This window comes from Pristiophorus japonicus, chromosome 19, assembly GCF_044704955.1.
Source record: "Pristiophorus japonicus isolate sPriJap1 chromosome 19, sPriJap1.hap1, whole genome shotgun sequence".
NCBI classification, from domain to species: Eukaryota; Metazoa; Chordata; class Chondrichthyes; family Pristiophoridae; genus Pristiophorus; species Pristiophorus japonicus.
In genome coordinates, this window is record NC_091995.1 from 48,167,265 (window position 1) to 48,191,273 (window position 24,009).

The 24,009-nt window shown below is 41.6% G+C and overlaps 35 non-coding genes across 35 annotated transcripts; all 35 read left to right on the forward strand.

Moving 5' to 3' along the window:
• The first annotated feature begins 554 nt into the window (after positions 1–554).
• On the forward strand, positions 555–626 carry trnag-ucc (transfer RNA glycine (anticodon UCC)). Its single transcript has one exon. It is a non-coding gene; the product is annotated as a tRNA-Gly (tRNA).
• A 599-nt stretch (positions 627–1,225) lies between these two features.
• On the forward strand, positions 1,226–1,297 carry trnae-uuc (transfer RNA glutamic acid (anticodon UUC)). Its single transcript has one exon. It is a non-coding gene; the product is annotated as a tRNA-Glu (tRNA).
• A 588-nt stretch (positions 1,298–1,885) lies between these two features.
• trnag-ucc (transfer RNA glycine (anticodon UCC)) lies at positions 1,886–1,957 on the forward strand. The gene has a single exon. It is a non-coding gene; the product is annotated as a tRNA-Gly (tRNA).
• Positions 1,958–2,556: 599 nt separating this feature from the next.
• Positions 2,557–2,628, forward strand: trnae-uuc (transfer RNA glutamic acid (anticodon UUC)). Its single transcript has one exon. It is a non-coding gene; the product is annotated as a tRNA-Glu (tRNA).
• A 599-nt stretch (positions 2,629–3,227) lies between these two features.
• On the forward strand, positions 3,228–3,299 carry trnag-ucc (transfer RNA glycine (anticodon UCC)). The gene has a single exon. It is a non-coding gene; the product is annotated as a tRNA-Gly (tRNA).
• Positions 3,300–3,882: 583 nt separating this feature from the next.
• trnae-uuc (transfer RNA glutamic acid (anticodon UUC)) lies at positions 3,883–3,954 on the forward strand. The gene has a single exon. It is a non-coding gene; the product is annotated as a tRNA-Glu (tRNA).
• Positions 3,955–4,542: 588 nt separating this feature from the next.
• On the forward strand, positions 4,543–4,614 carry trnag-ucc (transfer RNA glycine (anticodon UCC)). Its single transcript has one exon. It is a non-coding gene; the product is annotated as a tRNA-Gly (tRNA).
• A 599-nt stretch (positions 4,615–5,213) lies between these two features.
• On the forward strand, positions 5,214–5,285 carry trnae-uuc (transfer RNA glutamic acid (anticodon UUC)). Its single transcript has one exon. It is a non-coding gene; the product is annotated as a tRNA-Glu (tRNA).
• A 588-nt stretch (positions 5,286–5,873) lies between these two features.
• trnar-ucu (transfer RNA arginine (anticodon UCU)) lies at positions 5,874–5,945 on the forward strand. The gene has a single exon. It is a non-coding gene; the product is annotated as a tRNA-Arg (tRNA).
• A 599-nt stretch (positions 5,946–6,544) lies between these two features.
• trnae-uuc (transfer RNA glutamic acid (anticodon UUC)) lies at positions 6,545–6,616 on the forward strand. The gene has a single exon. It is a non-coding gene; the product is annotated as a tRNA-Glu (tRNA).
• Positions 6,617–7,204: 588 nt separating this feature from the next.
• trnag-ucc (transfer RNA glycine (anticodon UCC)) lies at positions 7,205–7,276 on the forward strand. The gene has a single exon. It is a non-coding gene; the product is annotated as a tRNA-Gly (tRNA).
• A 599-nt stretch (positions 7,277–7,875) lies between these two features.
• On the forward strand, positions 7,876–7,947 carry trnae-uuc (transfer RNA glutamic acid (anticodon UUC)). Its single transcript has one exon. It is a non-coding gene; the product is annotated as a tRNA-Glu (tRNA).
• A 588-nt stretch (positions 7,948–8,535) lies between these two features.
• trnae-uuc (transfer RNA glutamic acid (anticodon UUC)) lies at positions 8,536–8,607 on the forward strand. Its single transcript has one exon. It is a non-coding gene; the product is annotated as a tRNA-Glu (tRNA).
• A 588-nt stretch (positions 8,608–9,195) lies between these two features.
• On the forward strand, positions 9,196–9,267 carry trnae-uuc (transfer RNA glutamic acid (anticodon UUC)). Its single transcript has one exon. It is a non-coding gene; the product is annotated as a tRNA-Glu (tRNA).
• Positions 9,268–9,866: 599 nt separating this feature from the next.
• On the forward strand, positions 9,867–9,938 carry trnag-ucc (transfer RNA glycine (anticodon UCC)). The gene has a single exon. It is a non-coding gene; the product is annotated as a tRNA-Gly (tRNA).
• Positions 9,939–10,521: 583 nt separating this feature from the next.
• On the forward strand, positions 10,522–10,593 carry trnae-uuc (transfer RNA glutamic acid (anticodon UUC)). The gene has a single exon. It is a non-coding gene; the product is annotated as a tRNA-Glu (tRNA).
• Positions 10,594–11,181: 588 nt separating this feature from the next.
• Positions 11,182–11,253, forward strand: trnar-ucu (transfer RNA arginine (anticodon UCU)). Its single transcript has one exon. It is a non-coding gene; the product is annotated as a tRNA-Arg (tRNA).
• Positions 11,254–11,852: 599 nt separating this feature from the next.
• trnae-uuc (transfer RNA glutamic acid (anticodon UUC)) lies at positions 11,853–11,924 on the forward strand. Its single transcript has one exon. It is a non-coding gene; the product is annotated as a tRNA-Glu (tRNA).
• Positions 11,925–12,512: 588 nt separating this feature from the next.
• On the forward strand, positions 12,513–12,584 carry trnag-ucc (transfer RNA glycine (anticodon UCC)). The gene has a single exon. It is a non-coding gene; the product is annotated as a tRNA-Gly (tRNA).
• Positions 12,585–13,183: 599 nt separating this feature from the next.
• Positions 13,184–13,255, forward strand: trnae-uuc (transfer RNA glutamic acid (anticodon UUC)). Its single transcript has one exon. It is a non-coding gene; the product is annotated as a tRNA-Glu (tRNA).
• A 588-nt stretch (positions 13,256–13,843) lies between these two features.
• trnag-ucc (transfer RNA glycine (anticodon UCC)) lies at positions 13,844–13,915 on the forward strand. Its single transcript has one exon. It is a non-coding gene; the product is annotated as a tRNA-Gly (tRNA).
• A 583-nt stretch (positions 13,916–14,498) lies between these two features.
• On the forward strand, positions 14,499–14,570 carry trnae-uuc (transfer RNA glutamic acid (anticodon UUC)). The gene has a single exon. It is a non-coding gene; the product is annotated as a tRNA-Glu (tRNA).
• A 588-nt stretch (positions 14,571–15,158) lies between these two features.
• Positions 15,159–15,230, forward strand: trnag-ucc (transfer RNA glycine (anticodon UCC)). Its single transcript has one exon. It is a non-coding gene; the product is annotated as a tRNA-Gly (tRNA).
• Positions 15,231–15,829: 599 nt separating this feature from the next.
• trnae-uuc (transfer RNA glutamic acid (anticodon UUC)) lies at positions 15,830–15,901 on the forward strand. The gene has a single exon. It is a non-coding gene; the product is annotated as a tRNA-Glu (tRNA).
• A 588-nt stretch (positions 15,902–16,489) lies between these two features.
• trnag-ucc (transfer RNA glycine (anticodon UCC)) lies at positions 16,490–16,561 on the forward strand. The gene has a single exon. It is a non-coding gene; the product is annotated as a tRNA-Gly (tRNA).
• A 599-nt stretch (positions 16,562–17,160) lies between these two features.
• trnae-uuc (transfer RNA glutamic acid (anticodon UUC)) lies at positions 17,161–17,232 on the forward strand. The gene has a single exon. It is a non-coding gene; the product is annotated as a tRNA-Glu (tRNA).
• Positions 17,233–18,480: 1,248 nt separating this feature from the next.
• On the forward strand, positions 18,481–18,552 carry trnag-ucc (transfer RNA glycine (anticodon UCC)). The gene has a single exon. It is a non-coding gene; the product is annotated as a tRNA-Gly (tRNA).
• Positions 18,553–19,151: 599 nt separating this feature from the next.
• trnae-uuc (transfer RNA glutamic acid (anticodon UUC)) lies at positions 19,152–19,223 on the forward strand. Its single transcript has one exon. It is a non-coding gene; the product is annotated as a tRNA-Glu (tRNA).
• Positions 19,224–19,811: 588 nt separating this feature from the next.
• Positions 19,812–19,883, forward strand: trnag-ucc (transfer RNA glycine (anticodon UCC)). The gene has a single exon. It is a non-coding gene; the product is annotated as a tRNA-Gly (tRNA).
• Positions 19,884–20,466: 583 nt separating this feature from the next.
• trnae-uuc (transfer RNA glutamic acid (anticodon UUC)) lies at positions 20,467–20,538 on the forward strand. Its single transcript has one exon. It is a non-coding gene; the product is annotated as a tRNA-Glu (tRNA).
• A 588-nt stretch (positions 20,539–21,126) lies between these two features.
• trnag-ucc (transfer RNA glycine (anticodon UCC)) lies at positions 21,127–21,198 on the forward strand. Its single transcript has one exon. It is a non-coding gene; the product is annotated as a tRNA-Gly (tRNA).
• A 599-nt stretch (positions 21,199–21,797) lies between these two features.
• Positions 21,798–21,869, forward strand: trnae-uuc (transfer RNA glutamic acid (anticodon UUC)). Its single transcript has one exon. It is a non-coding gene; the product is annotated as a tRNA-Glu (tRNA).
• Positions 21,870–22,457: 588 nt separating this feature from the next.
• On the forward strand, positions 22,458–22,529 carry trnag-ucc (transfer RNA glycine (anticodon UCC)). The gene has a single exon. It is a non-coding gene; the product is annotated as a tRNA-Gly (tRNA).
• Positions 22,530–23,128: 599 nt separating this feature from the next.
• Positions 23,129–23,200, forward strand: trnae-uuc (transfer RNA glutamic acid (anticodon UUC)). The gene has a single exon. It is a non-coding gene; the product is annotated as a tRNA-Glu (tRNA).
• Positions 23,201–23,788: 588 nt separating this feature from the next.
• On the forward strand, positions 23,789–23,860 carry trnag-ucc (transfer RNA glycine (anticodon UCC)). The gene has a single exon. It is a non-coding gene; the product is annotated as a tRNA-Gly (tRNA).
• Positions 23,861–24,009: the final 149 nt, after the last annotated feature.

Here is a 24,009-nt window from a genome sequence, read left to right on the forward strand (position 1 = left end):
GGTTGCAAGCAGTTCTTACAGCAGCATCTCAAGGATTTTTGTTGAGCAACCTGATTTCAAAGGGTCATGTACAAATTCTTGCAATGCAAAGTCCATGTGTCATCAATCTGTCATAATGTATGGGCGACAGTGCTACCCGAATTCGTAGTATGAGCTGTCAGTGTCCAAAGACATCAATGTCGGAGCTGGGCTCAGGTCCTGCAAGTCAAGCAGCAGTGTTCCAAATTCTTTAACAACATCAGTGAGTCATTTCCAGTTAAATTCTGGGGAATTGCTCCCTGAGAGGGCAGAGGCAGACAAGATGGGAAGAATGTTGAAGGAATCCCCAGCTGACACTTGACATACATTGTGTGAATCTGGAATTCATTTAATTGTGACCAAAATATTGCAATCTTTAGCTGGTTCCTTCGATGCTTTCTTTTATCTGTCTATCTTGCATTACATGTGATGTTACATTTCATTAAATCTGTCGAATTGCATCAGAAGGAACAAAAACGGCTTCAGAAAAAGCTACAGGATTACTGTGCGGTTTATCAAAGTTGCTTTTCAGTTGTGTGATGGTGGTGCAGTGGTAAGCATGGTTGCCTTCCAAGCAGTTGACCTGGGTTCGATTCCCAGCCATCACATTTGTCAATTTCTACTTGAGGTTGAAATGAACTTCTGATGCCTCTGGTTGCAAGCAGTTCTTACAGCAGCATCTCAAGGATTTTTGTTGAGCAACCTGATTTCAAAGGGTCATGCACAAATGCTTGCAATGCAAAGTCTGCGTGTCATCAAACTGTCATAATGTGCTGGCACCAGTGCTACCTGAATTCATACTAGGAGTTGTCAATCACCAAAGACATCAATGTCGGAGCTGGGCTCAGGCCCTGCAAGTCAAGCAGCAGTGTTTCAAATTCCTCAACAACATAAGTGAGTCATTTCCAGTTCAATTCTGGGGAATTGCTCCCTGAGTGGGCAGAGGCACACAAAATGGGAAGAATGTTGAAGGAATCCCCACTTGACACTTGACATACATTGTGTGAATCTGGAATTCATTTTATTGTCACCAAAATATTGCAATTTTTAGCTGGTTCCTTCGATGCTTTCTTTTATCTGTCTATCTTGCATTACATGTGATGTTACATTTCATCAAATCTGTCGAATTGCATCAGAAGGAACAAAAACTGCTTCAGAAAAAGCTGCAGGATTACTGTGCGGTTTATCAAAGTTGCTTTTCAGTTGTGTGATGGTGGTGCAGTGGTAAGCATGGTTGCCTTTCAAACAGTTGACCTGGGTTTGATTCCCAGCCATTACATTTGTCATTTTTAATTGAGGATGAAATGATCCTCTGGTTGAAAGCAGTTCTTTTCGCAACATCTCAAGGATTTTGTTGAGCAACCTGTTTTCAAAGGGTCATGTACAAATTCTTGCAATGCAAAGTCCATGTGTCATCAATCTGTCATAATGTATGGGCGACAGTGCTACCCGAATTCGTAGTATGAGCTGTCAGTGTCCAAAGACATCAATGTCGGAGCTGGGCTCAGGTCCTGCAAGTCAAGCAGCAGTGTTCCAAATTCTTTAACAACATCAGTGAGTCATTTCCAGTTAAATTCTGGGGAATTGCTCCCTGAGAGGGCAGAGGCAGACAAGATGGGAAGAATGTTGAAGGAATCCCCAGCTGACACTTGACATACATTGTGTGAATCTGGAATTCATTTAATTGTGACCAAAATATTGCAATCTTTAGCTGGTTCCTTCGATGCTTTCTTTTATCTGTCTATCTTGCATTACATGTGATGTTACATTTCATTAAATCTGTCGAATTGCATCAGAAGGAACAAAAACGGCTTCAGAAAAAGCTGCAGGATTACTGTGCGGTTTATCAAAGTTGCTTTTCAGTTGTGTGATGGTGGTGCAGTGGTAAGCATGGTTGCCTTCCAAGCAGTTGACCTGGGTTCGATTCCCAGCCATCACATTTGTCAATTTCTACTTGAGGTTGAAATGAACTTCTGATGCCTCTGGTTGCAAGCAGTTCTCACAGCAGCATCTCAAGGATTTTTGTTGAGCAACCTGTTTTTAAAGGGTCATGCACAAATGCTTGCAATGCAAAGTCTGCGTGTCATCAAACTGTCATAATGTGCTGGCACCAGTGCTACCTGAATTCATACTATGAGTTGTCAATCACCAAATACATCAATGTCGGAGCTGGGCTCAGGCCCTGCAAGTCAAGCAGCAGTGTTTCAAATTCCTCAACAACATAAGTGAGTCATTTCCAGTTCAATTCTGGGGAATTGCTCCCTGAGTGGGCAGAGGCACACAAAATGGGAAGAATGTTGAAGGAATCCCCACTTGACACTTGACATACATTGTGTGAATCTGGAATTCATTTTATTGTCACCAAAATATTGCAATTTTTAGCTGGTTCCTTCGATGCTTTCTTTTATCTGTCTATCTTGCATTACATGTGATGTTACATTTCATCAAATCTGTCGAATTGCATCAGAAGGAACAAAAACTGCTTCAGAAAAAGCTGCAGGATTACTGTGCGGTTTATCAAAGTTGCTTTTCAGTTGTGTGATGGTGGTGCAGTGGTAAGCATGGTTGCCTTTCAAGCAGTTGACCTGGGTTCGATTCCCAGCCATCACATTTGTCAATTTCTACTTGAGGTTGAAATGAACTTATGATGACTCTGGTTGCAAGCAGTTCTTACAGCAGCATCTCAAGGATTTTTGTTGAGCAACCTGATTTCAAAGGGTCATGTACAAATTCTTGCAATGCAAAGTCCATGTGTCATCAATCTGTCATAATGTATGGGCGACAGTGCTACCCGAATTCGTAGTATGAGCTGTCAGTGTCCAAAGACATCAATGTCGGAGCTGGGCTCAGGTCCTGCAAGTCAAGCAGCAGTGTTCCAAATTCTTTAACAACATCAGTGAGTCATTTCCAGTTAAATTCTGGGGAATTGCTCCCTGAGAGGGCAGAGGCAGACAAGATGGGAAGAATGTTGAAGGAATCCCCAGCTGACACTTGACATACATTGTGTGAATCTGGAATTCATTTAATTGTGACCAAAATATTGCAATCTTTAGCTGGTTCCTTCGATGCTTTCTTTTATCTGTCTATCTTGCATTACATGTGATGTTACATTTCATTAAATCTGTCGAATTGCATCAGAAGGAACAAAAACGGCTTCAGAAAAAGCTACAGGATTACTGTGCGGTTTATCAAAGTTGCTTTTCAGTTGTGTGATGGTGGTGCAGTGGTAAGCATGGTTGCCTTCCAAGCAGTTGACCTGGGTTCGATTCCCAGCCATCACATTTGTCAATTTCTACTTGAGGTTGAAATGAACTTCTGATGCCTCTGGTTGCAAGCAGTTCTTACAGCAGCATCTCAAGGATTTTTGTTGAGCAACCTGATTTCAAAGGGTCATGCACAAATGCTTGCAATGCAAAGTCTGCGTGTCATCAAACTGTCATAATGTGCTGGCACCAGTGCTACCTGAATTCATACTAGGAGTTGTCAATCACCAAAGACATCAATGTCGGAGCTGGGCTCAGGCCCTGCAAGTCAAGCAGCAGTGTTTCAAATTCCTCAACAACATAAGTGAGTCATTTCCAGTTCAATTCTGGGGAATTGCTCCCTGAGTGGGCAGAGGCACACAAAATGGGAAGAATGTTGACACTTGACATACATTGTGTGAATCTGGAATTCATTTTATTGTCACCAAAATATTGCAATTTTTAGCTGGTTCCTTCGATGCTTTCTTTTATCTGTCTATCTTGCATTACATGTGATGTTACATTTCATCAAATCTGTCGAATTGCATCAGAAGGAACAAAAACTGCTTCAGAAAAAGCTGCAGGATTACTGTGCGGTTTATCAAAGTTGCTTTTCAGTTGTGTGATGGTGGTGCAGTGGTAAGCATGGTTGCCTTTCAAACAGTTGACCTGGGTTTGATTCCCAGCCATTACATTTGTCATTTTTAATTGAGGATGAAATGATCCTCTGGTTGAAAGCAGTTCTTATAGCAACATCTCAAGGATTTTGTTGAGCAACCTGTTTTCAAAGGGTCATGTACAAATTCTTGCAATGCAAAGTCCATGTGTCATCAATCTGTCATAATGTATGGGCGACAGTGCTACCCGAATTCGTAGTATGAGCTGTCAGTGTCCAAAGACATCAATGTCGGAGCTGGGCTCAGGTCCTGCAAGTCAAGCAGCAGTGTTCCAAATTCTTTAACAACATCAGTGAGTCATTTCCAGTTAAATTCTGGGGAATTGCTCCCTGAGAGGGCAGAGGCAGACAAGATGGGAAGAATGTTGAAGGAATCCCCAGCTGACACTTGACATACATTGTGTGAATCTGGAATTCATTTAATTGTGACCAAAATATTGCAATCTTTAGCTGGTTCCTTCGATGCTTTCTTTTATCTGTCTATCTTGCATTACATGTGATGTTACATTTCATTAAATCTGTCGAATTGCATCAGAAGGAACAAAAACGGCTTCAGAAAAAGCTGCAGGATTACTGTGCGGTTTATCAAAGTTGCTTTTCAGTTGTGTGATGGTGGTGCAGTGGTAAGCATGGTTGCCTTCCAAGCAGTTGACCTGGGTTCGATTCCCAGCCATCACATTTGTCAATTTCTACTTGAGGTTGAAATGAACTTCTGATGCCTCTGGTTGCAAGCAGTTCTCACAGCAGCATCTCAAGGATTTTTGTTGAGCAACCTGTTTTTAAAGGGTCATGCACAAATGCTTGCAATGCAAAGTCTGCGTGTCATCAAACTGTCATAATGTGCTGGCACCAGTGCTACCTGAATTCATACTATGAGTTGTCAATCACCAAATACATCAATGTCGGAGCTGGGCTCAGGCCCTGCAAGTCAAGCAGCAGTGTTTCAAATTCCTCAACAACATAAGTGAGTCATTTCCAGTTCAATTCTGGGGAATTGCTCCCTGAGTGGGCAGAGGCACACAAAATGGGAAGAATGTTGAAGGAATCCCCACTTGACACTTGACATACATTGTGTGAATCTGGAATTCATTTTATTGTCACCAAAATATTGCAATTTTTAGCTGGTTCCTTCGATGCTTTCTTTTATCTGTCTATCTTGCATTACATGTGATGTTACATTTCATCAAATCTGTCGAATTGCATCAGAAGGAACAAAAACTGCTTCAGAAAAAGCTGCAGGATTACTGTGCGGTTTATCAAAGTTGCTTTTCAGTTGTGTGATGGTGGTGCAGTGGTAAGCATGGTTGCCTTTCAAGCAGTTGACCTGGGTTTGATTCCCAGCCATTACATTTGTCATTTTTAATTGAGGATGAAATGATCCTCTGGTTGAAAGCAGTTCTAATAGCAACATCTCAAGGATTTTGTTGAGCAACCTGTTTTCAAAGGGTCATGTACAAATTCTTGCAATGCAAAGTCCATGTGTCATCAATCTGTCATAATGTATGGGCGACAGTGCTACCCGAATTCGTAGTATGAGCTGTCAGTGTCCAAAGACATCAATGTCGGAGCTGGGCTCAGGTCCTGCAAGTCAAGCAGCAGTGTTCCAAATTCTTTAACAACATCAGTGAGTCATTTCCAGTTAAATTCTGGGGAATTGCTCCCTGAGAGGGCAGAGGCAGATAAGATGGGAAGAATGTTGAAGGAATCCCCAGCTGACACTTGACATACATTGTGTGAATCTGGAATTCATTTAATTGTGACCAAAATATTGCAATCTTTAGCTGGTTCCTTCGATGCTTTCTTTTATCTGTCTATCTTGCATTCCATGTGATGTTACATTTCATTAAATCTGTCGAATTGCATCAGAAGGAACAAAAACGGCTTCAGAAAAAGCTGCAGGATTACTGTGCGGTTTATCAAAGTTGCTTTTCAGTTGTGTGATGGTGGTGCAGTGGTAAGCATGGTTGCCTTCTAAGCAGTTGACCTGGGTTCGATTCCCAGCCATCACATTTGTCAATTTCTACTTGAGGTTGAAATGAACTTATGATGACTCTGGTTGCAAGCAGTTCTTACAGCAGCATCTCAAGGATTTTTGTTGAGCAACCTGATTTCAAAGGGTCATGCACAAATGCTTGCAATGCAAAGTCTGCGTGTCATAAAACTGTCATAATGTGCTGGCACCAGTGCTACCTGAATTCATACTAGGAGTTGTCAATCACCAAAGACATCAATGTCGGAGCTGGGCTCAGGCCCTGCAAGTCAAGCAGCAGTGTTTCAAATTCCTCAACAACATAAGTGAGTCATTTCCAGTTAAATTCTGGGGAATTGCTCCCTGAGTGGGCAGAGGCACACAAAATGGGAAGAATGTTGAAGGAATCCCCACTTGACACTTGACATACATTGTGTGAATCTGGAATTCATTTTATTGTCACCAAAATATTGCAATTTTTAGCTGGTTCCTTCGATGCTTTCTTTTATCTGTCTATCTTGCATTACATGTGATGTTACATTTCATCAAATCTGTCGAATTGCATCAGAAGGAACAAAAACTGCTTCAGAAAAAGCTGCAGGATTACTGTGCGGTTTATCAAAGTTGCTTTTCAGTTGTGTGATGGTGGTGCAGTGGTAAGCATGGTTGCCTTTCAAACAGTTGACCTGGGTTTGATTCCCAGCCATTACATTTGTCATTTTTAATTGAGGATGAAATGATCCTCTGGTTGAAAGCAGTTCTTATAGCAACATCTCAAGGATTTTGTTGAGCAACCTGTTTTCAAAGGGTCATGTACAAATTCTTGCAATGCAAAGTCCATGTGTCATCAATCTGTCATAATGTATGGGCGACAGTGCTACCCGAATTCGTAGTATGAGCTGTCAGTGTCCAAAGACATCAATGTCGGAGCTGGGCTCAGGTCCTGCAAGTCAAGCAGCAGTGTTCCAAATTCTTTAACAACATCAGTGAGTCATTTCCAGTTAAATTCTGGGGAATTGCTCCCTGAGAGGGCAGAGGCAGACAAGATGGGAAGAATGTTGAAGGAATCCCCAGCTGACACTTGACATACATTGTGTGAATCTGGAATTCATTTAATTGTGACCAAAATATTGCAATCTTTAGCTGGTTCCTTCGATGCTTTCTTTTATCTGTCTATCTTGCATTACATGTGATGTTACATTTCATTAAATCTGTCGAATTGCATCAGAAGGAACAAAAACGGCTTCAGAAAAAGCTGCAGGATTACTGTGCGGTTTATCAAAGTTGCTTTTCAGTTGTGTGATGGTGGTGCAGTGGTAAGCATGGTTGCCTTCCAAGCAGTTGACCTGGGTTCGATTCCCAGCCATCACATTTGTCAATTTCTACTTGAGGTTGAAATGAACTTCTGATGCCTCTGGTTGCAAGCAGTTCTCACAGCAGCATCTCAAGGATTTTTGTTGAGCAACCTGTTTTTAAAGGGTCATGCACAAATGCTTGCAATGCAAAGTCTGCGTGTCATCAAACTGTCATAATGTGCTGGCACCAGTGCTACCTGAATTCATACTATGAGTTGTCAATCACCAAATACATCAATGTCGGAGCTGGGCTCAGGCCCTGCAAGTCAAGCAGCAGTGTTTCAAATTCCTCAACAACATAAGTGAGTCATTTCCAGTTCAATTCTGGGGAATTGCTCCCTGAGTGGGCAGAGGCACACAAAATGGGAAGAATGTTGAAGGAATCCCCACTTGACACTTGACATACATTGTGTGAATCTGGAATTCATTTTATTGTCACCAAAATATTGCAATTTTTAGCTGGTTCCTTCGATGCTTTCTTTTATCTGTCTATCTTGCATTACATGTGATGTTACATTTCATCAAATCTGTCGAATTGCATCAGAAGGAACAAAAACTGCTTCAGAAAAAGCTGCAGGATTACTGTGCGGTTTATCAAAGTTGCTTTTCAGTTGTGTGATGGTGGTGCAGTGGTAAGCATGGTTGCCTTTCAAGCAGTTGACCTGGGTTTGATTCCCAGCCATTACATTTGTCATTTTTAATTGAGGATGAAATGATCCTCTGGTTGAAAGCAGTTCTAATAGCAACATCTCAAGGATTTTGTTGAGCAACCTGTTTTCAAAGGGTCATGTACAAATTCTTGCAATGCAAAGTCCATGTGTCATCAATCTGTCATAATGTATGGGCGACAGTGCTACCCGAATTCGTAGTATGAGCTGTCAGTGTCCAAAGACATCAATGTCGGAGCTGGGCTCAGGTCCTGCAAGTCAAGCAGCAGTGTTCCAAATTCTTTAACAACATCAGTGAGTCATTTCCAGTTAAATTCTGGGGAATTGCTCCCTGAGAGGGCAGAGGCAGATAAGATGGGAAGAATGTTGAAGGAATCCCCAGCTGACACTTGACATACATTGTGTGAATCTGGAATTCATTTAATTGTGACCAAAATATTGCAATCTTTAGCTGGTTCCTTCGATGCTTTCTTTTATCTGTCTATCTTGCATTACATGTGATGTTACATTTCATTAAATCTGTCGAATTGCATCAGAAGGAACAAAAACGGCTTCAGAAAAAGCTGCAGGATTACTGTGCGGTTTATCAAAGTTGCTTTTCAGTTGTGTGATGGTGGTGCAGTGGTAAGCATGGTTGCCTTTCAAGCAGTTGACCTGGGTTTGATTCCCAGCCATTACATTTGTCATTTTTAATTGAGGATGAAATGATCCTCTGGTTGAAAGCAGTTCTTTTCGCAACATCTCAAGGATTTTGTTGAGCAACCTGTTTTCAAAGGGTCATGTACAAATTCTTGCAATGCAAAGTCCATGTGTCATCAATCTGTCATAATGTATGGGCGACAGTGCTACCCGAATTCGTAGTATGAGCTGTCAGTGTCCAAAGACATCAATGTCGGAGCTGGGCTCAGGCCCTGCAAGTCAAGCAGCAGTGTTTCAAATTCCTCAACAACATAAGTGAGTCATTTCCAGTTCAATTCTGGGGAATTGCTCCCTGAGTGGGCAGAGGCACACAAAATGGGAAGAATGTTGAAGGAATCCCCACTTGACACTTGACATACATTGTGTGAATCTGGAATTCATTTTATTGTCACCAAAATATTGCAATTTTTAGCTGGTTCCTTCGATGCTTTCTTTTATCTGTCTATCTTGCATTACATGTGATGTTACATTTCATCAAATCTGTCGAATTGCATCAGAAGGAACAAAAACTGCTTCAGAAAAAGCTGCAGGATTACTGTGCGGTTTATCAAAGTTGCTTTTCAGTTGTGTGATGGTGGTGCAGTGGTAAGCATGGTTGCCTTTCAAGCAGTTGACCTGGGTTCGATTCCCAGCCATCACATTTGTCAATTTCTACTTGAGGTTGAAATGAACTTATGATGACTCTGGTTGCAAGCAGTTCTTACAGCAGCATCTCAAGGATTTTTGTTGAGCAACCTGATTTCAAAGGGTCATGTACAAATTCTTGCAATGCAAAGTCCATGTGTCATCAATCTGTCATAATGTATGGGCGACAGTGCTACCCGAATTCGTAGTATGAGCTGTCAGTGTCCAAAGACATCAATGTCGGAGCTGGGCTCAGGTCCTGCAAGTCAAGCAGCAGTGTTCCAAATTCTTTAACAACATCAGTGAGTCATTTCCAGTTAAATTCTGGGGAATTGCTCCCTGAGAGGGCAGAGGCAGACAAGATGGGAAGAATGTTGAAGGAATCCCCAGCTGACACTTGACATACATTGTGTGAATCTGGAATTCATTTAATTGTGACCAAAATATTGCAATCTTTAGCTGGTTCCTTCGATGCTTTCTTTTATCTGTCTATCTTGCATTACATGTGATGTTACATTTCATTAAATCTGTCGAATTGCATCAGAAGGAACAAAAACGGCTTCAGAAAAAGCTACAGGATTACTGTGCGGTTTATCAAAGTTGCTTTTTAGTTGTGTGATGGTGGTGCAGTGGTAAGCATGGTTGCCTTCCAAGCAGTTGACCTGGGTTCGATTCCCAGCCATCACATTTGTCAATTTCTACTTGAGGGTGAAATGAACTTCTGATGCCTCTGGTTGCAAGCAGTTCTTACAGCAGCATCTCAAGGATTTTTGTTGAGCAACCTGATTTCAAAGGGTCATGCACAAATGCTTGCAATGCAAAGTCTGCGTGTCATCAAACTGTCATAATGTGCTGGCACCAGTGCTACCTGAATTCATACTAGGAGTTGTCAATCACCAAAGACATCAATGTCGGAGCTGGGCTCAGGCCCTGCAAGTCAAGCAGCAGTGTTTCAAATTCCTCAACAACATAAGTGAGTCATTTCCAGTTCAATTCTGGGGAATTGCTCCCTGAGTGGGCAGAGGCACACAAAATGGGAAGAATGTTGACACTTGACATACATTGTGTGAATCTGGAATTCATTTTATTGTCACCAAAATATTGCAATTTTTAGCTGGTTCCTTCGATGCTTTCTTTTATCTGTCTATCTTGCATTACATGTGATGTTACATTTCATCAAATCTGTCGAATTGCATCAGAAGGAACAAAAACTGCTTCAGAAAAAGCTGCAGGATTACTGTGCGGTTTATCAAAGTTGCTTTTCAGTTGTGTGATGGTGGTGCAGTGGTAAGCATGGTTGCCTTTCAAGCAGTTGACCTGGGTTTGATTCCCAGCCATTACATTTGTCATTTTTAATTGAGGATGAAATGATCCTCTGGTTGAAAGCAGTTCTAATAGCAACATCTCAAGGATTTTGTTGAGCAACCTGTTTTCAAAGGGTCATGTACAAATTCTTGCAATGCAAAGTCCATGTGTCATCAATCTGTCATAATGTATGGGCGACAGTGCTACCCGAATTCGTAGTATGAGCTGTCAGTGTCCAAAGACATCAATGTCGGAGCTGGGCTCAGGTCCTGCAAGTCAAGCAGCAGTGTTCCAAATTCTTTAACAACATCAGTGAGTCATTTCCAGTTAAATTCTGGGGAATTGCTCCCTGAGAGGGCAGAGGCAGATAAGATGGGAAGAATGTTGAAGGAATCCCCAGCTGACACTTGACATACATTGTGTGAATCTGGAATTCATTTAATTGTGACCAAAATATTGCAATCTTTAGCTGGTTCCTTCGATGCTTTCTTTTATCTGTCTATCTTGCATTACATGTGATGTTACATTTCATTAAATCTGTCGAATTGCATCAGAAGGAACAAAAACGGCTTCAGAAAAAGCTGCAGGATTACTGTGCGGTTTATCAAAGTTGCTTTTCAGTTGTGTGATGGTGGTGCAGTGGTAAGCATGGTTGCCTTCTAAGCAGTTGACCTGGGTTCGATTCCCAGCCATCACATTTGTCAATTTCTACTTGAGGTTGAAATGAACTTATGATGACTCTGGTTGCAAGCAGTTCTTACAGCAGCATCTCAAGGATTTTTGTTGAGCAACCTGATTTCAAAGGGTCATGCACAAATGCTTGCAATGCAAAGTCTGCGTGTCATAAAACTGTCATAATGTGCTGGCACCAGTGCTACCTGAATTCATACTAGGAGTTGTCAATCACCAAAGACATCAATGTCGGAGCTGGGCTCAGGCCCTGCAAGTCAAGCAGCAGTGTTTCAAATTCCTCAACAACATAAGTGAGTCATTTCCAGTTCAATTCTGGGGAATTGCTCCCTGAGTGGGCAGAGGCACACAAAATGGGAAGAATGTTGAAGGAATCCCCACTTGACACTTGACATACATTGTGTGAATCTGGAATTCATTTTATTGTCACCAAAATATTGCAATTTTTAGCTGGTTCCTTCGATGCTTTCTTTTATCTGTCTATCTTGCATTACATGTGATGTTACATTTCATCAAATCTGTCGAATTGCATCAGAAGGAACAAAAACTGCTTCAGAAAAAGCTGCAGGATTACTGTGCGGTTTATCAAAGTTGCTTTTCAGTTGTGTGATGGTGGTGCAGTGGTAAGCATGGTTGCCTTTCAAGCAGTTGACCTGGGTTTGATTCCCAGCCATTACATTTGTCATTTTTAATTGAGGATGAAATGATCCTCTGGTTGAAAGCAGTTCTAATAGCAACATCTCAAGGATTTTGTTGAGCAACCTGTTTTCAAAGGGTCATGTACAAATTCTTGCAATGCAAAGTCCATGTGTCATCAATCTGTCATAATGTATGGGCGACAGTGCTACCCGAATTCGTAGTATGAGCTGTCAGTGTCCAAAGACATCAATGTCGGAGCTGGGCTCAGGTCCTGCAAGTCAAGCAGCAGTGTTCCAAATTCTTTAACAACATCAGTGAGTCATTTCCAGTTAAATTCTGGGGAATTGCTCCCTGAGAGGGCAGAGGCAGATAAGATGGGAAGAATGTTGAAGGAATCCCCAGCTGACACTTGACATACATTGTGTGAATCTGGAATTCATTTAATTGTGACCAAAATATTGCAATCTTTAGCTGGTTCCTTCGATGCTTTCTTTTATCTGTCTATCTTGCATTACATGTGATGTTACATTTCATTAACTCTGTCGAATTGCATCAGAAGGAACAAAAACGGCTTCAGAAAAAGCTGCAGGATTACTGTGCGGTTTATCAAAGTTGCTTTTCAGTTGTGTGATGGTGGTGCAGTGGTAAGCATGGTTGCCTTCCAAGCAGTTGACCTGGGTTCGATTCCCAGCCATCACATTTGTCAATTTCTACTTGAGGTTGAAATGAACTTATGATGACTCTGGTTGCAAGCAGTTCTTACAGCAGCATCTCAAGGATTTTTGTTGAGCAACCTGATTTCAAAGGGTCATGCACAAATGCTTGCAATGCAAAGTCTGCGTGTCATCAAACTGTCATAATGTGCTGGCACCAGTGCTACCTGAATTCATACTAGGAGTTGTCAATCACCAAAGACATCAATGTCGGAGCTGGGCTCAGGCCCTGCAAGTCAAGCAGCAGTGTTTCAAATTCCTCAACAACATAAGTGAGTGATTTCCAGTTCAATTCTGGGGAATTGCTCCCTGAGTGGGCAGAGGCACACAAAATGGGAAGAATGTTGAAGGAATCCCCACTTGACACTTGACATACATTGTGTGAATCTGGAATTCATTTTATTGTCACCAAAATATTGCAATTTTTAGCTGGTTCCTTCGATGCTTTCTTTTATCTGTCTATCTTGCATTACATGTGATGTTACATTTCATCAAATCTGTCGAATTGCATCAGAAGGAACAAAAACTGCTTCAGAAAAAGCTGCAGGATTACTGTGCGGTTTATCAAAGTTGCTTTTCAGTTGTGTGATGGTGGTGCAGTGGTAAGCATGGTTGCCTTTCAAGCAGTTGACCTGGGTTTGATTCCCAGCCATTACATTTGTCATTTTTAATTGAGGATGAAATGATCCTCTGGTTGAAAGCAGTTCTTATAGCAACATCTCAAGGATTTTGTTGAGCAACCTGTTTTCAAAGGGTCATGTACAAATTCTTGCAATGCAAAGTCCATGTGTCATCAATCTGTCATAATGTATGGGCGACAGTGCTACCCGAATTCGTAGTATGAGCTGTCAGTGTCCAAAGACATCAATGTCGGAGCTGGGCTCAGGTCCTGCAAGTCAAGCAGCAGTGTTCCAAATTCTTTAACAACATCAGTGAGTCATTTCCAGTTAAATTCTGGGGAATTGCTCCCTGAGAGGGCAGAGGCAGACAAGATGGGAAGAATGTTGAAGGAATCCCCAGCTGACACTTGACATACATTGTGTGAATCTGGAATTCATTTAATTGTGACCAAAATATTGCAATCTTTAGCTGGTTCCTTCGATGCTTTCTTTTATCTGTCTATCTTGCATTACATGTGATGTTACATTTCATTAAATCTGTCGAATTGCATCAGAAGGAACAAAAACGGCTTCAGAAAAAGCTACAGGATTACTGTGCGGTTTATCAAAGTTGCTTTTTAGTTGTGTGATGGTGGTGCAGTGGTAAGCATGGTTGCCTTCCAAGCAGTTGACCTGGGTTCGATTCCCAGCCATCACATTTGTCAATTTCTACTTGAGGGTGAAATGAACTTCTGATGCCTCTGGTTGCAAGCAGTTCTTACAGCAGCATCTCAAGGATTTTTGTTGAGCAACCTGATTTCAAAGGGTCATGCACAAATGCTTGCAATGCAAAGTCTGCGTGTCATCAAACTGTCATAATGTGCTGGCACCAGTGCTACCTGAATTCATACTAGGAGTTGTCAATCACCAAAGACATCAATGTCGGAGCTGGGCTCAGGCCCTGCAAGTCAAGCAGCAGTGTTTCAAATTCCTCAACAACATAAGTGAGTCATTTCCAGTTAAATTCTGGGGAATTGCTCCCTGAGTGGGCAGAGGCACACAAAATGGGAAGAATGTTGACACTTGACATACATTGTGTGAATCTGGAATTCATTTTATTGTCACCAAAATATTGCAATTTTTAGCTGGTTCCTTCGATGCTTTCTTTTATCTGTCTATCTTGCATTACATGTGATGTTACATTTCATCAAATCTGTCGAATTGCATCAGAAGGAACAAAAACTGCTTCAGAAAAAGCTGCAGGATTACTGTGTGGTTTATCAAAGTTGCTTTTCAGTTGTGTGATGGTGGTGCAGTGGTAAGCATGGTTGCCTTTCAAACAGTTGACCTGGGTTTGATTCCCAGCCATTACATTTGTCATTTTTAATTGAGGATGAAATGATCCTCTGGTTGAAAGCAGTTCTTATAGCAACATCTCAAGGATTTTGTTGAGCAACCTGTTTTCAAAGGGTCATGTACAAATTCTTGCAATGCAAAGTCCATGTGTCATCAATCTGTCATAATGTATGGGCGACAGTGCTACCCGAATTCGTAGTATGAGCTGTCAGTGTCCAAAGACATCAATGTCGGAGCTGGGCTCAGGTCCTGCAAGTCAAGCAGCAGTGTTCCAAATTCTTTAACAACATCAGTGAGTCATTTCCAGTTAAATTCTGGGGAATTGCTCCCTGAGAGGGCAGAGGCAGACAAGATGGGAAGAATGTTGAAGGAATCCCCAGCTGACACTTGACATACATTGTGTGAATCTGGAATTCATTTAATTGTGACCAAAATATTGCAATCTTTAGCTGGTTCCTTCGATGCTTTCTTTTATCTGTCTATCTTGCATTACATGTGATGTTACATTTCATTAAATCTGTCGAATTGCATCAGAAGGAACAAAAACGGCTTCAGAAAAAGCTGCAGGATTACTGTGCGGTTTATCAAAGTTGCTTTTCAGTTGTGTGATGGTGGTGCAGTGGTAAGCATGGTTGCCTTCCAAGCAGTTGACCTGGGTTCGATTCCCAGCCATCACATTTGTCAATTTCTACTTGAGGTTGAAATGAACTTCTGATGCCTCTGGTTGCAAGCAGTTCTCACAGCAGCATCTCAAGGATTTTTGTTGAGCAACCTGTTTTTAAAGGGTCATGCACAAATGCTTGCAATGCAAAGTCTGCGTGTCATCAAACTGTCATAATGTGCTGGCACCAGTGCTACCTGAATTCATACTATGAGTTGTCAATCACCAAATACATCAATGTCGGAGCTGGGCTCAGGCCCTGCAAGTCAAGCAGCAGTGTTTCAAATTCCTCAACAACATAAGTGAGTCATTTCCAGTTCAATTCTGGGGAATTGCTCCCTGAGTGGGCAGAGGCACACAAAATGGGAAGAATGTTGAAGGAATCCCCACTTGACACTTGACATACATTGTGTGAATCTGGAATTCATTTTATTGTCACCAAAATATTGCAATTTTTAGCTGGTTCCTTCGATGCTTTCTTTTATCTGTCTATCTTGCATTACATGTGATGTTACATTTCATCAAATCTGTCGAATTGCATCAGAAGGAACAAAAACTGCTTCAGAAAAAGCTGCAGGATTACTGTGCGGTTTATCAAAGTTGCTTTTCAGTTGTGTGATGGTGGTGCAGTGGTAAGCATGGTTGCCTTTCAAGCAGTTGACCTGGGTTTGATTCCCAGCCATTACATTTGTCATTTTTAATTGAGGATGAAATGATCCTCTGGTTGAAAGCAGTTCTAATAGCAACATCTCAAGGATTTTGTTGAGCAACCTGTTTTCAAAGGGTCATGTACAAATTCTTGCAATGCAAAGTCCATGTGTCATCAATCTGTCATAATGTATGGGCGACAGTGCTACCCGAATTCGTAGTATGAGCTGTCAGTGTCCAAAGACATCAATGTCGGAGCTGGGCTCAGGTCCTGCAAGTCAAGCAGCAGTGTTCCAAATTCTTTAACAACATCAGTGAGTCATTTCCAGTTAAATTCTGGGGAATTGCTCCCTGAGAGGGCAGAGGCAGATAAGATGGGAAGAATGTTGAAGGAATCCCCAGCTGACACTTGACATACATTGTGTGAATCTGGAATTCATTTAATTGTGACCAAAATATTGCAATCTTTAGCTGGTTCCTTCGATGCTTTCTTTTATCTGTCTATCTTGCATTACATGTGATGTTACATTTCATTAAATCTGTCGAATTGCATCAGAAGGAACAAAAACGGCTTCAGAAAAAGCTGCAGGATTACTGTGCGGTTTATCAAAGTTGCTTTTCAGTTGTGTGATGGTGGTGCAGTGGTAAGCATGGTTGCCTTCCAAGCAGTTGACCTGGGTTCGATTCCCAGCCATCACATTTGTCAATTTCTACTTGAGGTTGAAATGAACTTATGATGACTCTGGTTGCAAGCAGTTCTTACAGCAGCATCTCAAGGATTTTTGTTGAGCAACCTGATTTCAAAGGGTCATGCACAAATGCTTGCAATGCAAAGTCTGCGTGTCATCAAACTGTCATAATGTGCTGGCACCAGTGCTACCTGAATTCATACTAGGAGTTGTCAATCACCAAAGACATCAATGTCGGAGCTGGGCTCAGGCCCTGCAAGTCAAGCAGCAGTGTTTCAAATTCCTCAACAACATAAGTGAGTCATTTCCAGTTCAATTCTGGGGAATTGCTCCCTGAGTGGGCAGAGGCACACAAAATGGGAAGAATGTTGAAGGAATCCCCACTTGACACTTGACATACATTGTGTGAATCTGGAATTCATTTTATTGTCACCAAAATATTGCAATTTTTAGCTGGTTCCTTCGATGCTTTCTTTTATCTGTCTATCTTGCATTACATGTGATGTTACATTTCATCAAATCTGTCGAATTGCATCAGAAGGAACAAAAACTGCTTCAGAAAAAGCTGCAGGATTACTGTGCGGTTTATCAAAGTTGCTTTTCAGTTGTGTGATGGTGGTGCAGTGGTAAGCATGGTTGCCTTTCAAACAGTTGACCTGGGTTTGATTCCCAGCCATTACATTTGTCATTTTTAATTGAGGATGAAATGATCCTCTGGTTGAAAGCAGTTCTTATAGCAACATCTCAAGGATTTTGTTGAGCAACCTGTTTTCAAAGGGTCATGTACAAATTCTTGCAATGCAAAGTCCATGTGTCATCAATCTGTCATAATGTATGGGCGACAGTGCTACCCGAATTCGTAGTATGAGCTGTCAGTGTCCAAAGACATCAATGTCGGAGCTGGGCTCAGGTCCTGCAAGTCAAGCAGCAGTGTTCCAAATTCTTTAACAACATCAGTGAGTCATTTCCAGTTAAATTCTGGGGAATTGCTCCCTGAGAGGGCAGAGGCAGACAAGATGGGAAGAATGTTGAAGGAATCCCCAGCTGACACTTGACATACATTGTGTGAATCTGGAATTCATTTAATTGTGACCAAAATATTGCAATCTTTAGCTGGTTCCTTCGATGCTTTCTTTTATCTGTCTATCTTGCATTACATGTGATGTTACATTTCATCAAATCTGTCGAATTGCATCAGAAGGAACAAAAACGGCTTCAGAAAAAGCTGCAGGATTACTGTGCAGTTTATCAAAATTTGCTCTCAGTTGTGTGATTGTGGTGCAGTGGTAAGCATGGTTGCCTTCCAAGCAGTTGATTTGGGTTCAATTCACAGCCATCACATTTGTCATTTCTACTTGAGGATGAAATGATCCTCTGGTTGCAAGCAGTTCTTACAGCAAAATCTTAAGGATTTTGTTGAGCAACCTGTTTTCAAAGGGTCATGCACAAATGCTTGCAATGCAAAGTCTGCGTGTCATCAAACTGTCATAATGTACTGACACCAGTGCTACCTGAATTCATACTATGAGTTGTCAATCACCAAAGACATCAATGTCGGAGCTGGGCTCAGGCCCTGCAAGTCAAGCAGCAGTGTTTCAAATTCCTCAACAACATAAGTGAGTCATTTCCAGTTAAATTCTGGGGAATTGCTCCCTGAGTGTGCAGAGGCAGACAAAATGGGAAGAATGTTGAAGTAATCCCCACTTGACACTTGACATACATTGTGTGAATCTGGAATTCATTTTATTGTCACCAAAATATTGCAATTTTTAGCTGGTTCCTTCGATGCTTTCTTTTATCTGTCTATCTTGCATTACATGTGATGTTACATTTCATCAAATCTGTCGAATTGCATCAGAAGGAACAAAAACGGCTTCAGAAAAAGCTGCAGGATTACTGTGCGGTTTATCAAAGTTGCTTTTCAGTTGTGTGATGGTGGTGCAGTGGTAAGCATGGTTGCCTTCCAAGCAGTTGACCTGGGTTCGATTCCCAGCCATCACATTTGTCAATTTCTACTTGAGGTTGAAATGAACTTCTGATGCCTCTGGTTGCAAGCAGTTCTTACAGCAGCATCTCAAGGATTTTTGTTGAGCAACCTGTTTTTAAAGGGTCATGCACAAATGCTTGCAATGCAAAGTCTGCGTGTCATCAAACTGTCATAATGTGCTGGCACCAGTGCTACCTGAATTCATACTATGAGTTGTCAATCACCAAATACATCAATGTCGGAGCTGGGCTCAGGCCCTGCAAGTCAAGCAGCAGTGTTTCAAATTCCTCAACAACATAAGTGAGTCATTTCCAGTTCAATTCTGGGGAATTGCTCCCTGAGTGGGCAGAGGCACACAAAATGGGAAGAATGTTGAAGGAATCCCCACTTGACACTTGACATACATTGTGTGAATCTGGAATTCATTTTATTGTCACCAAAATATTGCAATTTTTAGCTGGTTCCTTCGATGCTTTCTTTTATCTGTCTATCTTGCATTACATGTGATGTTACATTTCATCAAATCTGTCGAATTGCATCAGAAGGAACAAAAACTGCTTCAGAAAAAGCTGCAGGATTACTGTGCGGTTTATCAAAGTTGCTTTTCAGTTGTGTGATGGTGGTGCAGTGGTAAGCATGGTTGCCTTTCAAGCAGTTGACCTGGGTTTGATTCCCAGCCATTACATTTGTCATTTTTAATTGAGGATGAAATGATCCTCTGGTTGAAAGCAGTTCTTTTCGCAACATCTCAAGGATTTTGTTGAGCAACCTGTTTTCAAAGGGTCATGTACAAATTCTTGCAATGCAAAGTCCATGTGTCATCAATCTGTCATAATGTATGGTCGACAGTGCTACCCGAATTCGTAGTATGAGCTGTCAGTGTCCAAAGACATCAATGTCGGAGCTGGGCTCAGGTCCTGCAAGTCAAGCAGCAGTGTTCCAAATTCTTTAACAACATCAGTGAGTCATTTCCAGTTAAATTCTGGGGAATTGCTCCCTGAGAGGGCAGAGGCAGACAAGATGGGAAGAATGTTGAAGGAATCCCCAGCTGACACTTGACATACATTGTGTGAATCTGGAATTCATTTAATTGTGACCAAAATATTGCAATCTTTAGCTGGTTCCTTCGATGCTTTCTTTTATCTGTCTATCTTGCATTCCATGTGATGTTACATTTCATTAAATCTGTCGAATTGCATCAGAAGGAACAAAAACGGCTTCAGAAAAAGCTACAGGATTACTGTGCGGTTTATCAAAGTTGCTTTTTAGTTGTGTGATGGTGGTGCAGTGGTAAGCATGGTTGCCTTCCAAGCAGTTGACCTGGGTTCGATTCCCAGCCATCACATTTGTCAATTTCTACTTGAGGGTGAAATGAACTTCTGATGCCTCTGGTTGCAAGCAGTTCTTACAGCAGCATCTCAAGGATTTTTGTTGAGCAACCTGATTTCAAAGGGTCATGCACAAATGCTTGCAATGCAAAGTCTGCGTGTCATCAAACTGTCATAATGTGCTGGCACCAGTGCTACCTGAATTCATACTAGGAGTTGTCAATCACCAAAGACGTCAATGTCGGAGCTGGGCTCAGGCCCTGCAAGTCAAGCAGCAGTGTTTCAAATTCCTCAACAACATAAGTGAGTCATTTCCAGTTCAATTCTGGGGAATTGCTCCCTGAGTGGGCAGAGGCACACAAAATGGGAAGAATGTTGACACTTGACATACATTGTGTGAATCTGGAATTCATTTTATTGTCACCAAAATATTGCAATTTTTAGCTGGTTCCTTCGATGCTTTCTTTTATCTGTCTATCTTGCATTACATGTGATGTTACATTTCATCAAATCTGTCGAATTGCATCAGAAGGAACAAAAACTGCTTCAGAAAAAGCTGCAGGATTACTGTGCGGTTTATCAAAGTTGCTTTTCAGTTGTGTGATGGTGGTGCAGTGGTAAGCATGGTTGCCTTTCAAGCAATTGACCTGGGTTTGATTCCCAGCCATTACATTTGTCATTTTTAATTGAGGATGAAATGATCCTCTGGTTGAAAGCAGTTCTTATAGCAACATCTCAAGGATTTTGTTGAGCAACCTGTTTTCAAAGGGTCATGTACAAATTCTTGCAATGCAAAGTCCATGTGTCATCAATCTGTCATAATGTATGGGCGACAGTGCTACCCGAATTCGTAGTATGAGCTGTCAGTGTCCAAAGACATCAATGTCGGAGCTGGGCTCAGGTCCTGCAAGTCAAGCAGCAGTGTTCCAAATTCTTTAACAACATCAGTGAGTCATTTCCAGTTAAATTCTGGGGAATTGCTCCCTGAGAGGGCAGAGGCAGACAAGATGGGAAGAATGTTGAAGGAATCCCCAGCTGACACTTGACATACATTGTGTGAATCTGGAATTCATTTAATTGTGACCAAAATATTGCAATCTTTAGCTGGTTCCTTCGATGCTTTCTTTTATCTGTCTATCTTGCATTACATGTGATGTTACATTTCATTAAATCTGTCGAATTGCATCAGGAGGAACAAAAACGGCTGCAGAAAAAGCTGCAGGATTACTGTGCGGTTTATCAAAGTTGCTTTTCAGTTGTGTGATGGTGGTGCAGTGGTAAGCATGGTTGCCTTCCAAGCAGTTGACCTGGGTTCGATTCCCAGCCATCACATTTGTCAATTTCTACTTGAGGTTGAAATGAACTTCTGATGCCTCTGGTTGCAAGCAGTTCTCACAGCAGCATCTCAAGGATTTTTGTTGAGCAACCTGTTTTTAAAGGGTCATGCACAAATGCTTGCAATGCAAAGTCTGCGTGTCATCAAACTGTCATAATGTGCTGGCACCAGTGCTACCTGAATTCATACTATGAGTTGTCAATCACCAAATACATCAATGTCGGAGCTGGGCTCAGGCCCTGCAAGTCAAGCAGCAGTGTTTCAAATTCCTCAACAACATAAGTGAGTCATTTCCAGTTCAATTCTGGGGAATTGCTCCCTGAGTGGGCAGAGGCACACAAAATGGGAAGAATGTTGAAGGAATCCCCACTTGACACTTGACATACATTGTGTGAATCTGGAATTCATTTTATTGTCACCAAAATATTGCAATTTTTAGCTGGTTCCTTCGATGCTTTCTTTTATCTGTCTATCTTGCATTACATGTGATGTTACATTTCATCAAATCTGTCGAATTGCATCAGAAGGAACAAAAACTGCTTCAGAAAAAGCTGCAGGATTACTGTGCGGTTTATCAAAGTTGCTTTTCAGTTGTGTGATGGTGGTGCAGTGGTAAGCATGGTTGCCTTTCAAGCAGTTGACCTGGGTTTGATTCCCAGCCATTACATTTGTCATTTTTAATTGAGGATGAAATGATCCTCTGGTTGAAAGCAGTTCTAATAGCAACATTTCAAGGATTTTGTTGAGCAACCTGTTTTCAAAGGGTCATGTACAAATTCTTGCAATGCAAAGTCCATGTGTCATCAATCTGTCATAATGTATGGGCGACAGTGCTACCCGAATTCGTAGTATGAGCTGTCAGTGTCCAAAGACATCAATGTCGGAGCTGGGCTCAGGTCCTGCAAGTCAAGCAGCAGTGTTCCAAATTCTTTAACAACATCAGTGAGTCATTTCCAGTTAAATTCTGGGGAATTGCTCCCTGAGAGGGCAGAGGCAGATAAGATGGGAAGAATGTTGAAGGAATCCCCAGCTGACACTTGACATACATTGTGTGAATCTGGAATTCATTTAATTGTGACCAAAATATTGCAATCTTTAGCTGGTTCCTTCGATGCTTTCTTTTATCTGTCTATCTTGCATTACATGTGATGTTACATTTCATTAAATCTGTCGAATTGCATCAGAAGGAACAAAAACGGCTTCAGAAAAAGCTGCAGGATTACTGTGCGGTTTATCAAAGTTGCTTTTCAGTTGTGTGATGGTGGTGCAGTGGTAAGCATGGTTGCCTTCCAAGCAGTTGACCTGGGTTCGATTCCCAGCCATCACATTTGTCAATTTCTACTTGAGGTTGAAATGAACTTATGATGACTCTGGTTGCAAGCAGTTCTTACAGCAGCATCTCAAGGATTTTTGTTGAGCAACCTGATTTCAAAGGGTCATGCACAAATGCTTGCAATGCAAAGTCTGCGTGTCATCAAACTGTCATAATGTGCTGGCACCAGTGCTACCTGAATTCATACTAGGAGTTGTCAATCACCAAAGACATCAATGTCGGAGCTGGGCTCAGGCCCTGCAAGTCAAGCAGCAGTGTTTCAAATTCCTCAACAACATAAGTGAGTCATTTCCAGTTCAATTCTGGGGAATTGCTCCCTGAGTGGGCAGAGGCACACAAAATGGGAAGAATGTTGAAGGAATCCCCACTTGACACTTGACATACATTGTGTGAATCTGGAATTCATTTTATTGTCACCAAAATATTGCAATTTTTAGCTGGTTCCTTCGATGCTTTCTTTTATCTGTCTATCTTGCATTACATGTGATGTTACATTTCATCAAATCTGTCGAATTGCATCAGAAGGAACAAAAACTGCTTCAGAAAAAGCTGCAGGATTACTGTGCGGTTTATCAAAGTTGCTTTTCAGTTGTGTGATGGTGGTGCAGTGGTAAGCATGGTTGCCTTTCAAACAGTTGACCTGGGTTTGATTCCCAGCCATTACATTTGTCATTTTTAATTGAGGATGAAATGATCCTCTGGTTGAAAGCAGTTCTTATAGCAACATCTCAAGGATTTTGTTGAGCAACCTGTTTTCAAAGGGTCATGTACAAATTCTTGCAATGCAAAGTCCATGTGTCATCAATCTGTCATAATGTATGGGCGACAGTGCTACCCGAATTCGTAGTATGAGCTGTCAGTGTCCAAAGACATCAATGTCGGAGCTGGGCTCAGGTCCTGCAAGTCAAGCAGCAGTGTTCCAAATTCTTTAACAACATCAGTGAGTCATTTCCAGTTAAATTCTGGGGAATTGCTCCCTGAGAGGGCAGAGGCAGACAAGATGGGAAGAATGTTGAAGGAATCCCCAGCTGACACTTGACATACATTGTGTGAATCTGGAATTCATTTAATTGTGACCAAAATATTGCAATCTTTAGCTGGTTCCTTCGATGCTTTCTTTTATCTGTCTATCTTGCATTACATGTGATGTTACATTTCATTAAATCTGTCGAATTGCATCAGAAGGAACAAAAACGGCTTCAGAAAAAGCTGCAGGATTACTGTGCGGTTTATCAAAGTTGCTTTTCAGTTGTGTGATGGTGGTGCAGTGGTAAGCATGGTTGCCTTCCAAGCAGTTGACCTGGGTTCGATTCACAGCCATCACATTTGTCAATTTCTACTTGAGGTTGAAATGAACTTCTGATGCCTCTGGTTGCAAGCAGTTCTCACAGCAGCATCTCAAGGATTTTTGTTGAGCAACCTGTTTTTAAAGGGTCATGCACAAATGCTTGCAATGCAAAGTCTGCGTGTCATC